We start from the raw sequence: 16,205 nt of genomic DNA, 5'->3' as shown, positions 1-16,205 counted from the left end.
TGAGCACAACATCTGTGCTCTCGCTGGCTGCTGCCAAACTTTGGAACAATCTGCCTGCCCATATTTCAAAAGCTGACTCCTTTGCGGTGTTGGATTTTTTTTGCTTATACGGGGTCATCCCCAATCTTTTTGCCTCCTATTTTTTCTGACCTGTTGCTGTTGGCTTTTGAACTCTAAGCACTTTATCACTGCTAACCAGTGCTAAAGTGCATATGCTCTCTGTGTAAATTGTATGGTTAATTGGTTTATCCATGATTGGCATTTTTGATGTACTAGTAAATCCCTAGTAAAGTGCACTAGAGGTGCCCAGGGCCTGTACACCAAATGCTATTAGTGGGCCTGCAGCACTGGTTGTGCCACCCACATAAGAAGCTCTGTAATCATGTCTCAGACCTGCCACTGCAGTGTCTGTGGGTACAGTTTTTAACTGTAAATTCGACTTGGCAAGTGTACCCACTTGCCAGGCCTAAACCTTCCCTTTTCTTACATGTAAGGCATCCCTAAGGTAGGCCCTAGGTAGCCCCAAGGGCAGGGTGCAGTGTATGGTTAAGGTAGGACATATAGGGGGTTATTCTAACTTTGGAGGAGTGTTAATCCGTCCCAAAAGTGACGGTAAAGTGACGGATATACCACCAGCCGTATTACGAGTTCCATAGGATATAATGGACTCGTAATACGGCTGGTGGTAAATCCGTCACTTTTCCGTCACTTTTGGGACGGATTAACACCTCCTCCAAAGTTAGAATAACCCCCATAGTAATGTGTTTTATATGTCCTGACAGTGAAATACTGCTAAATTTATTTCTCACTGTTGCAAGGCCTGTCCCTCTCATAGGCTAACATGGGGGCTACCTTTAAGTATGATTAAAGTGTAGATTCCATTTGGGAGCGGATAGACATGAGGAGTTTGGGGTCTCCGAGCTCACAATTTAAAAATACATCTTTTAGTAAAGTTGATTTTAAGACTGTGTGTTTGAAAATGCCCACTTTAAGAAAGTGGGCATTTTCTTGCTTAAACCATTTCTGTGACTCTGCCTGTTTGTGGATTCCCTGTGTGGGTCAGTTTGAAAGTTGGGCTGTTGCACCTCTCACTAGACAGTGACACAAAGGAAGCTGGGGTGTAGTCTGCATTTCCTGATGAAACATCTGTGCTAGGAGGGAGGGGAGGAGTGGTCACTCACACCTGAAAGGGCTGGGCCTTCCCTCACACAATGTAGTCTCCAACCCCCTGGTGTGTGTCTGGGACCTGGCATCGGCAATGCAGGATTTCACAAACAAGAGAGACTTTCCTTTGAAGTAAGCATACTTTAAAGGGCAAAATGGGTATAAGAAGGGCACCCAAAACCACAGACTTCAGAGCACTTCTGGAAACCAAGAGGAACCTCTGCCTGGAGAAGAGCTTAAGAGCTGAGGAAGAAGAGCTGCCATGCCTGTGACTGTGCTTTGTGGAGCCATCCTGCAGTTGCTGCTTCTGCCTGTGCTAAGAGGCCAAAGACTGGACTTTGTGTTGCCTTTCTTCTTATGAAGATCTCCAAGGGCTTGATTTAGATCTTGCCTCCTGCTGTTTGAAGTCTCAGAGACAGCAAATACTTCTCTCTGCCAGCACCTGGAGTCTCTGGAGAGCCTCCTATTGTGCCAAGTGGTGCCCTTTCAGTTCCTGGGACCCTGAAATGAGAAGCTGGCAGCCCAAGAGTGAAAAATCCAAACACAGACTGCCGTGCAGGAAAAAGATTGACGCAACTCCAATCTGCGGTTGAAAAATCGACATGCTGCTGAGTTCGCAGCTGAAAATCGACACTCGCCTGCAACACGACCCGAAGATCGACGGCTGAGGATGGAGAAATGACGCACAGCATCACTGACGGAGGCTATTTTGATCACAACCCACATCATCGTGCAGCTGTATTTCCGACGCAAACAGCGCTAGGTGTGTAAAAGCAACACAAGGCCTGCCCGGGCCCAAGAGTGGTGACCGGATCGATGCATCGCTCTCCTGCGGAGAGAAGAAATGATGCACGCCGACCCAACTGAAGGAGAAATGACACAAGGTCTTGCTCGTGAGTGAAATTGATGCATCGCAAGCCCTTTTTGATGCACACTCGCCCGTGCGGGTTATTTTTGTCACACCCAAGGTACATTTTCACGCCAACAGTGTTAGTGTTGTGTTTAAAAAATTACATGAAGACTCCTTTTCAATTCTTTGTGATAACTTGAGTTGTGTATTGTGGATTTTTGTCGCTTTGGTCTTGTTTTGTTTAGATAAATATTTACTTTTTTCTAAACCAGTGTTGTGTCATTTTGTAGTGTTTTCAGTAAGTTACTGTGTGTGTTGGTACAAATACGTTATACCTAGCACTCTGAAGTTAAGCCTAATGCTCGTGCCAAGCTACCAAGGGGGTGAGCGGGGGTTAACTGAGGGTTATTCTCTTTTACCCTGACAAGAGTGAGGGTCCCTGCTTGGACACAGGGCAATCTGACTGCCAACCAAAGACCCCATTTCTAACACTGGTGATCAGCAGTTGGGATTGGACTTGTATTTGTACTTGACATACAGTGATTAAGTGTACACTACTGTTTGAGTTCAGACCACTACGTGACCACATACTACTTGTCTTGTGATTTTGCTTCTTTTTTTTTTGGGACTCCATTTTTTCTACTTCCATATTTTTGGTGGCCTCTTTGTTGATTTTCGAACTTCGCACTTGTTGCCGTCATGTCTCAATCTGAAGATGCAACTGCTGGAGCTGTATTTGAATTAGGGAAACTGAAGAGGTACTCAGTTGCTCAATTGAAACAGTTCTGTAAAGATCTTGCCTCCCGCGTTAAGAGCTCCGCCAGGAAGGGGGAGCTGCAAAAGGCACCGAGGGCCTGGGTGACAGTCAAGGAGGCTGGGGGTCACACAGAGGATGAGGAAGACAAAGTGCAGAGCCTACAAAGTGGTGTAGTGGAGGTAACTGTTACACCTGGAGGGAGGGTCTCCAGGATAGGTAGCAATGTCTCATCTAAGGGCATAACTCCTGAAGATTTGCAGGACAGACAGGCAGAGAGGGAGCACCAGATGGAGCTGGAGAAAATGAGGATGGCCTTAGAGGTAAAAAGAGATGATTTTGGCTTATGAGCTAAAACTGAAAAAAGCTGGAAGTCACGAGGGCTGAATCCAGCTGGAATGGTGGCTGCAACAATTCTATATCCAGTGCTGCTGAAGAAGAGCTCATGCCCAGAGACGTGGTGCCCTACTTGAAGGAGGGAGTTGACACACATCAGGAGGTTCAGGGGTATGAGGTAGCTCCAGTGATGCACAGGGTCCCTGAGGTGGATTGGGGAACTGGCATGGGGAGTCATATTCCTACTGGTGGGAGGGATACTCTACTGACTCTAGGTGAGAGTGACAGGGAGAGGGGTTCCCCCCAGGTAGAAGTCCTGGTTATGGAGTGTGAAGACAACCCAGAGGAGTGTGTGTTGAGTGTCAGGGACAGTCAGGTGCTGTCTCACCAGTCTCAGGAGGGTGATGTGGGTTGCTTTTTCAAGGCTGAGTCACAGGATGGTTGGGTGAAGGGTAGTTTGGTTAATTCATGTGAGGGGGTGTGTGATGTAATTGCTGGAGAGCATATGTCTAGTCCTTATTTTCCAGAACTACGCCAACACCAGGTGGAGTGTGAGGTCTCTGACCCCAGGTACTTTGCACTGGAAGCAGACCTCTGGGTGAGTATCAGAGAGTCTGAAGAGGCATTTGGGGGTGCACCTGAGGGGAGTGGTCTAGGTATTTCCCAACCAGGTGAGGTAGGGAAGGATTGCAGTGTCCCAGGTAGGTCCCAGTGTAGTGGGATGGGTGAGGGACCCCATGTCCAGTCTCCGAGGAGAGGGAATGGGGATGGGCTGAGGCCCAAGGTGCCTGAGATCCAGTCCCAGGTCCTGGAGGGTTCCATGAGGGAACACCAGGAGGGGAGCCTAGCCTGTACCGTTGGGCCATCTGCTGAGGGAGACCCCACAGTGTCAGGAGAACTTGGGGGGAAGGCTGTAGCCAGCGTCCCACCAGTTCTGGTGTCTGGCAGTACCACTACTAGTGAGGGGGTGCAGAAGTCCAGACAGGGTTGAGAGGGGGCTGCGGACCCCAGTGGAGAACTTGGAGGGTCAGGGGTCAGTTCTGGGAGCAGAGCTCCCCAGGAATGACCTTGGTGAGACCATTTCTGTGTTGGGGGAAATCCAGACACTGCCAAATGGGCAGGGGTCAGGAGACCTGCATCAGCCAGACTTGTGTGTGTCCCTTGTGGGGGGTAGGTGTGCCCCCCAGGAAGTCCCAGTGTGCCAGGCAATGGTTCAACTGCAGGGTGGTGACTCTGGGTTGAATGATCAGGTTCAGGGGGGTAAACTCTGACCTGATGGGGAATAGGTGTGCTCCCAAGGAAGTCCTGGTGCACCAGTCAATGGTTCAACCGCAGGGTGGTGTCTCTGGGTTGGATGACCAGGTTCATAGAGTAAAATCCGACCTGGTGGGGGGTAGGTGTGCCCCCCAGGAAGTCCTTGGTTGCCAAGCAGTGGTCCAGTCTGAGGGTACAGACCCTGGACTGGAGGATCAGGTGCAGGGGGTAAACCCTGACCTGAAGGGGGGGTTTGCCCAATGACCTCCCCTGGTGTGATTTCTAGGGGTACTCTCCCTGGGGGGAGTGCAGAACCCTGTGAGTAGGGGCAGGGGAGGGAGAGATTCACCCCTGTCCCTAGTGCAATTTAAGGGTATAGTCCTTGGATTGGAAGGCCGGGTTCAGGGTGTGTCCCCCTAACCTGGTGGGAGGGGCTACTGCTAACTGTGCCCCTACCATGTTGTCTTCTGGGGGGGCATTCCTAGTTGGGGTGTGCAGGACCCCAGAAGGGAGGGCAGGGGGAGGGAAGCCTCACCCCTGGCCCTGGTCCAACCTGAAGGTACAGACCCCAGGATGGAAGACCAGCTGCAGGTTCACATCCCTGCACTGGTGGAAGAATTGTGCAGGACTGCTTCTACAAGCACCCTGACAATTTTTGACCCTGGGGGTGCAGTTCCTAGGGGGAGAGTACAGAGCCCCAGAGGGGATGACCAGGGTCAGGCTGTCATCCCTGACCTGGTGAAAGGGAGAGTGGTCAAAGGGTGCCAGGCACCTAGGCTACCGCCCCCCACTCTCCACAGTCACAGTGGTTAGAGAGGGCTGAGGTCTGGCTCTAATTCCTCACAGCTGTTAAGGGCCACTGTGGCTTGCTGTCCTGCTGGACAGAGTTCTCTCTGCCAGCACCTGGAGTCTCTGTAGAGACTCCTACTCTGCCAAGTGGTGCCCATCCAGTTCCTGGGACCCTGAAAGGAGAAGCTGGCAGCCCAAGAATGAGAAATCCATGCACTGACCGCAGTGCGGGGAAAAGATCAACGCAACTCCAATCCACGGCTGAAAAATCGACGCGCTGCCGGCTTTGCAGCTGAAAATCGATGCTCGCTGCAATGCGACCCAAAGATCGACACCCGGGTCTGGAGAAACAACACACAGTATCACTGACGGAGGCTGGTGAGATCACCAACCCGTGCTGCGTGGTTTTCGGATCGTCGTGCGGCTGGTTTTCCAATGCAAACACCGCTGGGCATGTAAAAACGATGCAAGGCCTGCCCGGACCCGAGAGTGCTGACCGTATCAACACATCGCTCTCCTGCGGAGAGAAGAAACGACGCACGCCGACCCGACTAAAGGACAAATGATGCAAGGTCTCGCTCGTGAGTGAAATTGACACATCACAAGCCCTTTTTGATGCACACTCGCCCGTGCGGAGTTATTTTTGATGCACCCAAGGTACATTTTGATGCAAACAGCGTTAGCCTTGTGTTTAAAATTACATGAGGACTCTTTTTGAATTCTTAGTGATAACTTGACTTGTGTATTGTGGATGTTCGTCGTTTTGGTCTTGTTTTGTTTAGATAAATATTTCCTATTTTTCTAAACCTGTGTTGTGTCATTTTGTAGTGTTTTCATTAAGTTATTGTGTGTGTTGGTACAAATACTTTACAACTAGCACTCCGAAGTTAAGCCTACTGCTCGTGCCAAGCTAGGTGAGGGGTGAGGGGTGAGCAGGGGTTAGCTCAGGGTGATTCTCTTATACTCTGACTGGAGTGAGGGTCCTTGCTTGGACAGGGGGTAACCTGACTGCCAACCAAAGACCCCATTTCTAACATGTGGCATTTAAATAAAACCTGAAAACATGGCTTTTTACTCTTCACCTTTCCTAATGTTTGAACCCCTTCGGTTCCCCATGTGGTACTGGGTGCTTTCTGGTAGCGATTTGACACTTTAGGGTATAGTGCGCTCTACAAGTCCCAATATCATATCATATCATCTGTCGCTCTCCTGTGATAGTGAGGATGAACAATAAAATGCTGTGTTTGGGCTGGATTTAATGGCCATGATCTAGTGATTAGTATACTAGTCCTATTAGATCTTGTCACTTGGTAATAAAGGTGTCACTTGTCCATCTATATATCTACAGTTGTGAATGTTGTAGTCACATATGTTAGAGGTTCATCATGATTTGTGGATGGTACAAACAAGATGTCATTCAGAATTGAAAGGTCTAAATATTATACTTTCTCCTAACTTCCAAATGTGCATAACGTGTTGATAAGTATAAAACGTTTTACTTAAATATTTGCTGTAAACACATTCCTTTAACCCCTTGTGTACCTGGTCTTTGGCCCTTTATTGATATTTGGGGAACTTTTTGTTTTTTTCACAAAAGATGTAAAGGCCAAATATCAATAAAAAAGTTTGTTGTGCTAACAACACGATTTCCCAGTTTCCAAGAACAAGCAGAGTTATATAAAATATTTTTTTTTGCAGTTTTTACCTACTTGTAGTTTAAGGGGGGAAAGTATGAATCTAATTGATGAACACAGAAAGCTATAGAATTCTGAAAACTGGACAAACTTCTAGGTACATTAAGGGGTTATGTGAGTAGATTGTTCATGGGTTTCCCAGAGAATCTAATTATTGAGTTAAAAAAACTGTGAAAGTAAAGAGGAAAAAATAGAAATAGGTGAAAATATTTTCATATGTAATTTATTACATTTAAGGCCAATCTACAAAATTAATATACTGTTATCTGCCATACTTTTTTAATCACACATACATACAGGCCCTAATTATGACCCTGGTGGTGCTGTGGTAGCAGGCTGATGGCCGCAAAAGTGGTGGTCCAGCCGGTTTGCGGTGGTCAGACCGCCAAAATATGATGGTGGCGTTAGGGCCATGGTCAGACCACCAGCACCGCCAGTTTCCCTCCACTGGAGGGGCTGGCGGTGCTGGTGGTCGTAATCCGCCAGGGTATTGCTGCTTGCAGCACCGCCCTGAGGATTACGACCCCCCTCTCCGCCAACTTTTACATGGCGGTTGCACCACCATGTAAAAGCTAACAGAGACGGGCTACCCATGCACTTTGCATGGTCAATAGAGGGGTCCCCCAAGGACAACCCCATCGCACTTTTCACTGTCTGCATTGCAGACAGTGAAACACGTGACGGGTGGTATTGCACCCTAAGCACCACAACATTGCTGCCGGATCATAATGAGTCAGCTGCAATGTTGTGGGCTGTTTCCCGCTGGGCCAGCGGGGTGCTCCTAATCGGGCCTGCGGGAAGGCAGTCGCACAGGCGGCAACCTCACCACGAAAGTTCAGCGTGCGGGCTTTTCCTTTCGCCAAACTCCTAATGACCCATGCAGTGTTTGTTGGTTCTGTAAAAATATGTTACTCAGAGCCATCAACCAACCTGCCAATTGTAATGATTTTTTATTGAGGGTTGGCAATGCAGAAATTCACAAGGTAAAATATATATAATAAAAAAATGGGTCAGAAGGAAAGCTATATATGTTTCAAATTTGCCAAGGAATCTGAGTTCAGGAATGGGAATCGGACCACTCTGAATTTAGGATTACCCATAATACCAGATGATATTGGGGGTCTTTTACATAATAGGTTCTTTTGTGAACACAAACATATTTAGAAGTCAAAAAAAACATAATGGAATTTAAAAAATAATAACACACTTAGCCCAATAAAACAATATCCCATGTGTTGTCACCTACAACAAGATATTCCCATAAAATACAAAGAGGAAATACCAACATGTTTATAAAAGATTTCAGTAAATCTGGGGATGTTCGAAGCTGCTGTTTTCTGATAACAAGACATCAGGTTGAGTCCAGGATGACGTGGTTTGAGTGGATCCCAGAATTCTCTTCAACCTGCAGATATTGACTAAAATTACAATAAGTCCTCAAGTTTGTGCAAATGGAAGTTCCTGTATCTGTGGGGATTGACAAATGCTTTACCACCCAGTGTTCCTGCACTTCTCTTGATAAAATGATAAAGAAAATGCACCCCTCTTCTGTGGATGGGGCTATTGGCTACTAAAGGAAAGTTCACAAGATGCAAATAATAAAAGTATCAAGATTTGATCTATTGAATTTCAATCATTCTGGGGATGTGGGTAGGTGTGGAATTTGGAACTGGGGTTCACTTGGGCCCAGGGAAACCTACCATTCACAGATATTTCGGAAAACTAGGCTCCCAGCTGAGTCCAGTGAAGTGTGGCTTGTGGGGTCTGTTAGTCCTGTCAGCCTTAAGGTGGTCTTCCCCCAAACCTTTTGTATTTACCCTCCTATTTTTCTGAATTTGGTTCTGCTAGCTTCAGGACTAAGCAGTGCTACGGTGCTCACTCACTAAAACATAGTAAGATTGGCTTGCACCTAATTGGCATACTTAATTTACTTACAAGTCCCTAGTAGAGTGGTATACCATACACTCAGAGTCCATAAATTGAATGCTACTAGTAGGCCTTCAGCACTTATTGTTTCCCCTCTCCCACTTAAGCACCGACTTAAATCATATGTCAGGTCTTCTATTGCAGACTCAATGCTGTCATTTTATGACCTGGCAAAACAACCCCCTTGCCAAGCCTTAAAAATCCCCTTTTATTACATATAAGGTAGCCAAAAGGGCAGGGTGTACTGTAATTAAAAGTTTGGACATGTACTTTACGTTTTACATATCCCGGTAGTGAAAAACCCCTACATACAGGTAATCTGTTACCAACCTGTAGACTGGCATCCAAAACCTTCTTTAATGGTTAAATCAGATTTTGAGTTACAATGTTGAAAATGCCACTTTTAGAAAGTTGTCATTTTCCCGTCCTATTTGGTGCCAGCAGCCTGCTCCTGGGTCACATGACTGGGTGCAGTTGGCAGTTGGGCTCTGTTTATTCCTCCCAGAGGACCACACAACAAAGGGATTGGATGTGTCTGAATGGGCCATCACTGGCAGGATGGGGGTGGAGTTAGCAGCCCCACATGCAAATCAATAGGCTGTGCTCTGCTTTCACACAAAGGTCTTGTCACCCCTGCACTGTTCAATCTTCCAGAGCAGGGGATGCAGAAAACTTCAAGCAATTCAAAGGTAATTCCCTTGAAACTTCTCCTGCTTCCAGAAGGCACCACGTATACTAAAAGAACCCTCAGACCAGACCCACTCTTAATTCCACTTTCTAGACCTGTGGAAGGATTCTCAGAGGACTATCTGCTGCTGTGGCCTGCTGTGTACACCACAAGACAGCTTTACTGCACCTTGAAGGACTGCTTTTCTGCCTGGAGCCTGCCTTCCTTGCTGCTTGTGCACCATTTCATAAATTCAGGACTACCAGGGTGACTCTGAAGGCAAGTTGCCTGGCCTCCTCAGAGCCTCAGGGACATAAAAGGATTCAACCATCTTTAACCTGCACTTGGACCCATCCTGAGTGAGTCCCAACCCCCAAGTGGTGCCCTTCCAGTCCTGGAACTTTTGTGGCTGTATTAAAGGTAGTCATATAGCCAAAATCCAAAATGTGGTACAGTGGCTAAAAACTGCTCTGAGAACCGAGAGGAGACTGGGACCAACCTGCTTGTCTATCTGCCCAAGGTGCATTGCCAGTCAGCCTGACTTTGCTGCATTTCCTGCTACGTTCTTCTCTACAGCAGCTAATCAACTTCCAAAAAAAGTGACTAAGTTCAAACAAAGAAATCTTCACCATGACTTTTTCCAGCTGATCCCCGACAATAACACTCCCTCCTCATACACCGCCTGCAGTCTTGCCCCTCTGAACTTTACCTTCTGAGAACACTTTTGTTTGAAATTTCTGTCAAGTCCGGGCCCAGTCCAGTTTTTGGATCCAACTTGAGCTGCATCGTTGTCGGTCATAAATTTTTACTTTAAACCTAGTCTTGTGCGAATAGCTGTCCACTGCTGGTGCTTTGATCTTTTAGATGCTAGTTTTTACCTTAAACTTTAAAAATGTATAACTCCGGTTCTACTGATTGGTGTTTTGTCATTTTGGTGCCAAATAATTTATTGAAACTTACTCTGTTTTCTCTAAATTGGTATTGGATTTGTCTTGTGTTGTGATCTCCCGTTATTACTGTTTATGTGTTTCATAAATACTTTACAGTTTGCTTCTAAGTTAAGCCTGACTGCTTTTGAGCCAAGCTACCAGGGGGTTTATCACAGGTTAATGTAGTGACTTTTTGGTTCCCCTTGACAGGGACTATGGCTGTTAACTGAACATGAGTTACCCCCATACAACAAACAACCCAATTTCTCACACTTCTCCTAAACCATCTAGTGTAATATCTGCATTGTGCATTATATGCATTGAAAGCAATTTCACAATGTATGTCACCCTATCCTACAAACGCATTGCTAATTTCAAATTTTACCTGGCTAGAGTGCATGTAGGCTTCCCACCATCTTGCACCTTCTCACATCATATGCATGTGTGCACAATACTTTGTTAAATTATGCATGCGTAACTCAATTATCTGGGTTGTACATAGCCAATGCTTAATTAGGTAAAAAAATAAGTGCCTGGACCCTCGTTAGAAGGCCACTGCAGCTTGCACCACCCATTGGCCCTGCCAGGGCTGCCAACGAACATACCTACACTACTACTAATCAACACACTTCTACAGGTTTGAGGATTCAGACTTTTTCAGCCCCGAACCTGTAATTATGACTTGGATGGCAGATATTAGTTGTTTTAATGTATATTGAACTAAATCACACAGTGTAACCATGTGGCAGACTGTCAAATATCCCATTGTTGGCAATTAAATGCCGGTGACGAACTCTGGAAATGTTCGTCTCAAATTAAGTACTGTACATAGCTTAATACTCTGACTTGAAAATCACTTGTAAATAATGCACTATACCTTTTCCATAACCAAATCAAATGTAGGCCTTGGTTACAAACGAGTCAGACAGGCATGTGGTATTTACTGCACTTGTTGAATATTGATACAGTGGCTTGTGGTAATATATCTGATTTCCAGACTTTCGCTGGAAAATTAGGACTTAAATATAAAATTTGATGCTTTCAGCACAAAATGCAGTATTTATCAGAAAATGCATATACTCTGTTTGTTCAAGTAGTACATTTTGACAGGTTTGACTCACTCAAATGCGGTAGAGGAAAAAGAATTTGACAGCCTGCTTATGCTCAGAGTCATAGGGACTGATTTAGAGTTCGGAAGATGGGTTACTCCGTCACAAACGTGACAAGTATCCGTCTGCCGTATTACAAGTGGCATTGTATGTAATGCACATTTAATACAACAGAAGTGTTATCTGTGACGTTTGTGAAGGATTAATCCATCCGCCAAACTCTAAATCCGTCTTCAAGAAAGATTTGTGAATTGATCTCCTTGTGACTCATCATTAAAGTTACTTCTGAAATAAAATACAGAAAATGTATATATGTCAAATAAAAATGGAATTGTATTTGAGATCCAGAATGATGAAAGTAGCTGGATTCCTACCCTTAATAGGAAGATGTATATTCAAAACTTGAAATGAGATGACATTTAAGACTTTATTTAGTCAGAAGCTTCAAGTGAAGGAAAAACAATAGCCTCCTTTGACAGACTTCGGTTATTAAGAGATTTGATAACAAAAGATGTTGTGCTGGAAATTCCTATTCATGGTTCTGGAGAGGACATTCGTCTATCCTATGTTGTTTTCCATGTTCAGTTTTGGAAATGGCCATTTTTTGATGGTATTCTCTCAGATTGTAGCCTTCATTAACTGACCCCGATTTTGTTGGCCACAGGACTCAGGGCACTTCACTCCTGTGGTAAAATGCTTGTGTTCTCCCCTTTAAACGTGGTAAAATTGTCATGTACCTAATTGGCACATTTAATTTACTTATAAGCCCCTAGCACATGTTGCTTCAGCTGTCCAGGTCCTAAATGCAACAAGAGGGCTGCAGCACTCATTGTGCCACCCCCTAACATGGCACTGTAAAACATCTCACCCTGCCCCTGTAGCATGTGTGTGCAGTTTTAAACTGCCACTTTGACTTGGCAAAAAACAATCTTTTGCCTAAACCTTCCCTTTCAGTAGTTGTAAATCACTCCTAAAATCCCATAAGATAAGGAATGTGATATTTAACAATTAGGACAAAAATTGTTTTACATGTCCTGGCAGTGAAACCCCACAAAGTCGTTATTCACTATGGTAAGGCTAGCCCCCACATAGGAGAACATGCGGTTGCACTATAACACTTAACTACAGTTTGGGAGCTGTTAAACCATGATTCAAGGACTCACTTTATTAGTAATTTAAAATCCAACTTAATGATTAAGTCATATTTTATATTATTATTTTAGAAATGACACTATTAGAAAGTTGTAATTTCTCTAATCCATAGGTGCCTTTCTGCCAGTGTCCACTTACACCCGTCTGTTATTGGCTTTCCTGTGGTGTTATGTGCATTGTTCTCAGACAATGGACAAAATAAGTGGATGTAGAGAGGAGATTTATTTCCTTGAGCAGGGTAGCCTGGAGTTGTGCTGAGCCCCTCCCTGAGCTTCAGTGTGTGCCCACCATGTGACTGGCATATGTAACTCATGGCTATATCTGCCTCGCTTTGTCTTCCTAGTCAGCTTGGTTCCAGATCCAGAGGGGAGTTGAGGTGCCCCAGAACTAGTTTGGAGTGACCACAAGGGGGTGTTTGCTTATTATCATAACCACACCTCTGAGTGGGCAGAGGGAATTCTGACCAGGGGAAGAATGGTTCTGCTATGTTGGAGTTAGGTAGAGAATGATACTGTCGGGTAGTTTACAGTAAAAGACACGGGAAGTGCTGCAGAAGTAGGTATGGTCACCCCTAGGGATGTTTACTGCATTGGTAAGGGAGTTGCCAGGAGTTTCCCCCACCAACAGGGTACACTTGGCATACAAGTGGCATCCCCAATACCCCTCTCAGAACACTCCTGAACCTGTGAAACTCAGGAGAAGGACTGTCCTTCTGTTTGAAGAACCTTAAGGAAGACTGGACCTGCTTGCTTTTAACCCAGGACCCCAGAAGTGACTTCAAGGGCCAGTTGGTTAACCTCCTGTTTGAGCTACAGAGACACAACAATCTTCCAGAAGTCTTTCTTGGAACTGTCCAGATGAGGAGTTCTAAATGGACCTTCCTTGGACCCTGTTGCTGACCTCTTCTGGAGTGAGTCTTGACTATATATGTGCTGTCTTAAAGGTCCTGGGCCCTTGGCTGAAACCTGGAACTTAGAAACGTTTTGCCACCTTTTTGCTCTGAGAACTAATGGTGGACCAGGACCAAACTTCCAGGCCAATCCAACAATGGTACTCTGCCACTAGACCAATCTACGTTGTCCGCAGCAGCAAATTTGATCCACCATGACCTACCAGGGAAGGTGCCCAGCCAATGTTTGATTGGACAAGCTCCCAGATGCTGAACTATGTAAGAAAACTGACTAGTTAGCTCTGATGATAAATACTGCCCAACTTGAACAGCACTTAGTGCCAGAACCCCTCATGACAGAGGAGAAAGTCTGCATTTCACTGGCATAACTCCTATCTCTGCCACATTAGGACCAGGTCTGGGTCATGAATCTTGGTAGAAGCATGGTTGGATCGCCTTGCAAGTAGAATAGCCCAACCAGCTGTGAGTGAGGACAATGGACTATGCCCTACAGATGACAGCTTGTCTTGAAGAATGAGCCAGTCTCTCAGGTGACTGTGCGAACTTACTGGAGCTGTTGTGAGAACAGTGCCACTCAATGACACGTCTGCTCAGCTGCTGAGCAGGTGGAAAAGCTTACAACATTGGTTGATCCCATGGGAAGAGCTGAAGCCTATGTAATGGCTGGTGTGTCTGTCTTCTCAACGACACCTTTAGTCCTGTTGGAAAACCTGTGTAACAAGCTGGTTGCTTCTAGGAGCCTAGCAAACCAATTCAATCCCATCTCTTGTGATGTGGAAGATAAAAACAAATCTAGGGGAGCCTACAATGTTTCTGGAAGTGTTGACCGGTAAACATCCATCAAGCCATTCCTAAGAGATCAGCATTTGAAGAATGTCTCTTGTCTTCAACTTTGTCTTGGCTGCCAAAGTCTAGGCCACTAGAAATGAGGGCACCTACAGGACTGGGGAATTCCAACCACAACCAACAGTAATTTCAGGTCCTTTTAAATAACTTGTGCCCAAAATAATGATTCTAATGAATGGGCACAAGACCTACCTTTAATCCACCGATGGTAGCCTTTTGGTGTTGCAAACACCTGAAACTCAGCATCAGGCACCAAATAAACCCCTGTAACTCCTCCTTTAAGTGGCACTACTTCGCAAAGCTTTGGATGAACAATCTATCATGCTTGAAATGAAGGTTTACAAATAATTATGTGAATCTTAAAAAATTGTTACATGAGATAGAACAAAACCTCATAAAAATCCAACTCTAATCATTAGTACAGATAATAGCCAATACCAACGTATGCTTTTTAAGTATATCAGTTGGAGTAGGTGGCTGCTGAGTAGCAATAAGGGAAAGAGTGAGATTCTATGTGCGCTTTTTAGACTGTTGAGACCATGGACTGCATCTCCAGTACCTAAGGGCCAGATGTAGGAACAGGTTTGCATGTCGCAATCTGCGAAAAACACAGTTTGCGACATGCAAAACGGCCATCGCGATGCTGATACACATTTTGCGAGTTGGTACCAACTCGCAAAATGTGAATCTGACTTGCAAATAGGAAGGGGTGTTCCCTTCCTATTTGCGACTCGCACCGCGATGCAGAATTGCTTTGTGACCGCGAAAGCGGTCGCAAAGCAATTCGCAGTTAACACCCACTTGAAGTGGGTGGTAACTCATTCGCAAACGGGAAGGGGTCCCCATGGGACCCCTTGCCCTTTGTGAATGTCGCTAAAAATTATTTTTCATGGCAGGCAGTGGTTCAATGGACCACTGCCTACTCTGAAAAAAGGAAACCAAATGGTTTCATTATTTTTTTTGAATTGCAGCTCGTTTTCCTTTAAGAAAAACGGGCTGCAATTAAAAAAAAAAAAAACTGCTTTATTAAAAAAGCAGTCACAGACATAGAGGTCTGCTGTCTTCAGCATGCCACCATCCCTGTGAATGCATGGACTCGCTATTGGGTCGCAAAATGCGACCCACCTCATTAATATTGATGAGGTGGGTCTTTGCGACCCCATAGCGAGTCGCAGAAGGTGTCTGAGACACCTTTCTGCATACACTTTTGCGAATTGCAAATTGCGAGTCGGTATGACTCGCAATTTGCAACTCGCAAAATTCTCTGTTGCTACATCTGGCCCTAAGTATTGCAAACAGAGCCCAGTGAATAACATAGTTCATAGACTACAGAGAGAAACCAAAGCACTTAGCTGACATGTTTACAGACATGTGATGTCAGATCTCCGAATAAAATGGAACTAGGGCATCTTGTTATTATTTACATATCATTATTTTAAATTGTGTGTTTTGTCATAGATGTTTTAAATCATATTCACAAAGTAAAGCACAGAGTGAAGTTGTAGACTTATTTAGGGATATTATTGTGTTTCGCTCTGAGTTATGCGTGTTTAGCCCTCATTACTTCCTTAAATGAAGCCTAGGATTGCTCTGCCTTGCTATCCTCAAAGTCAAATCCTTAAGAACAGTACGTGGTGATCTCGGTTGCAGTCCAATAGTAGAGTGGACTCTATACACCAGCACTACACAACACCACTTGTCACAACCGAAGCTCGGTAACCTCTGATTGCCACCAAAAAAGTCTCAAAGTAAATTAAATCTCCAAAGATAGCCACAGCTCAGTTCAGTCCAGTAACAATTGTATCTCTATATTGGATTTAATCAG

At 45.2% G+C, this 16,205-nt stretch overlaps 1 protein-coding gene across 1 annotated transcript in view; it reads right to left on the bottom strand.

Annotated features, from left to right (window-relative positions):
• ADAMTS20 (ADAM metallopeptidase with thrombospondin type 1 motif 20) overlaps positions 1–16,205 on the bottom strand; it is a 1,292,194-nt gene that overhangs the window by 212,792 nt on the left and 1,063,197 nt on the right. The gene's annotated exons all lie outside the window — the stretch shown is intronic.

This window comes from Pleurodeles waltl, chromosome 4_1, assembly GCF_031143425.1.
Source record: "Pleurodeles waltl isolate 20211129_DDA chromosome 4_1, aPleWal1.hap1.20221129, whole genome shotgun sequence".
Lineage (NCBI taxonomy): Eukaryota > Metazoa > Chordata > Amphibia > Caudata > Salamandridae > Pleurodeles > Pleurodeles waltl.
Note: the sequence above shows the minus strand (reverse complement) of the source record. Positions and strands in the feature narration are given on the sequence as shown.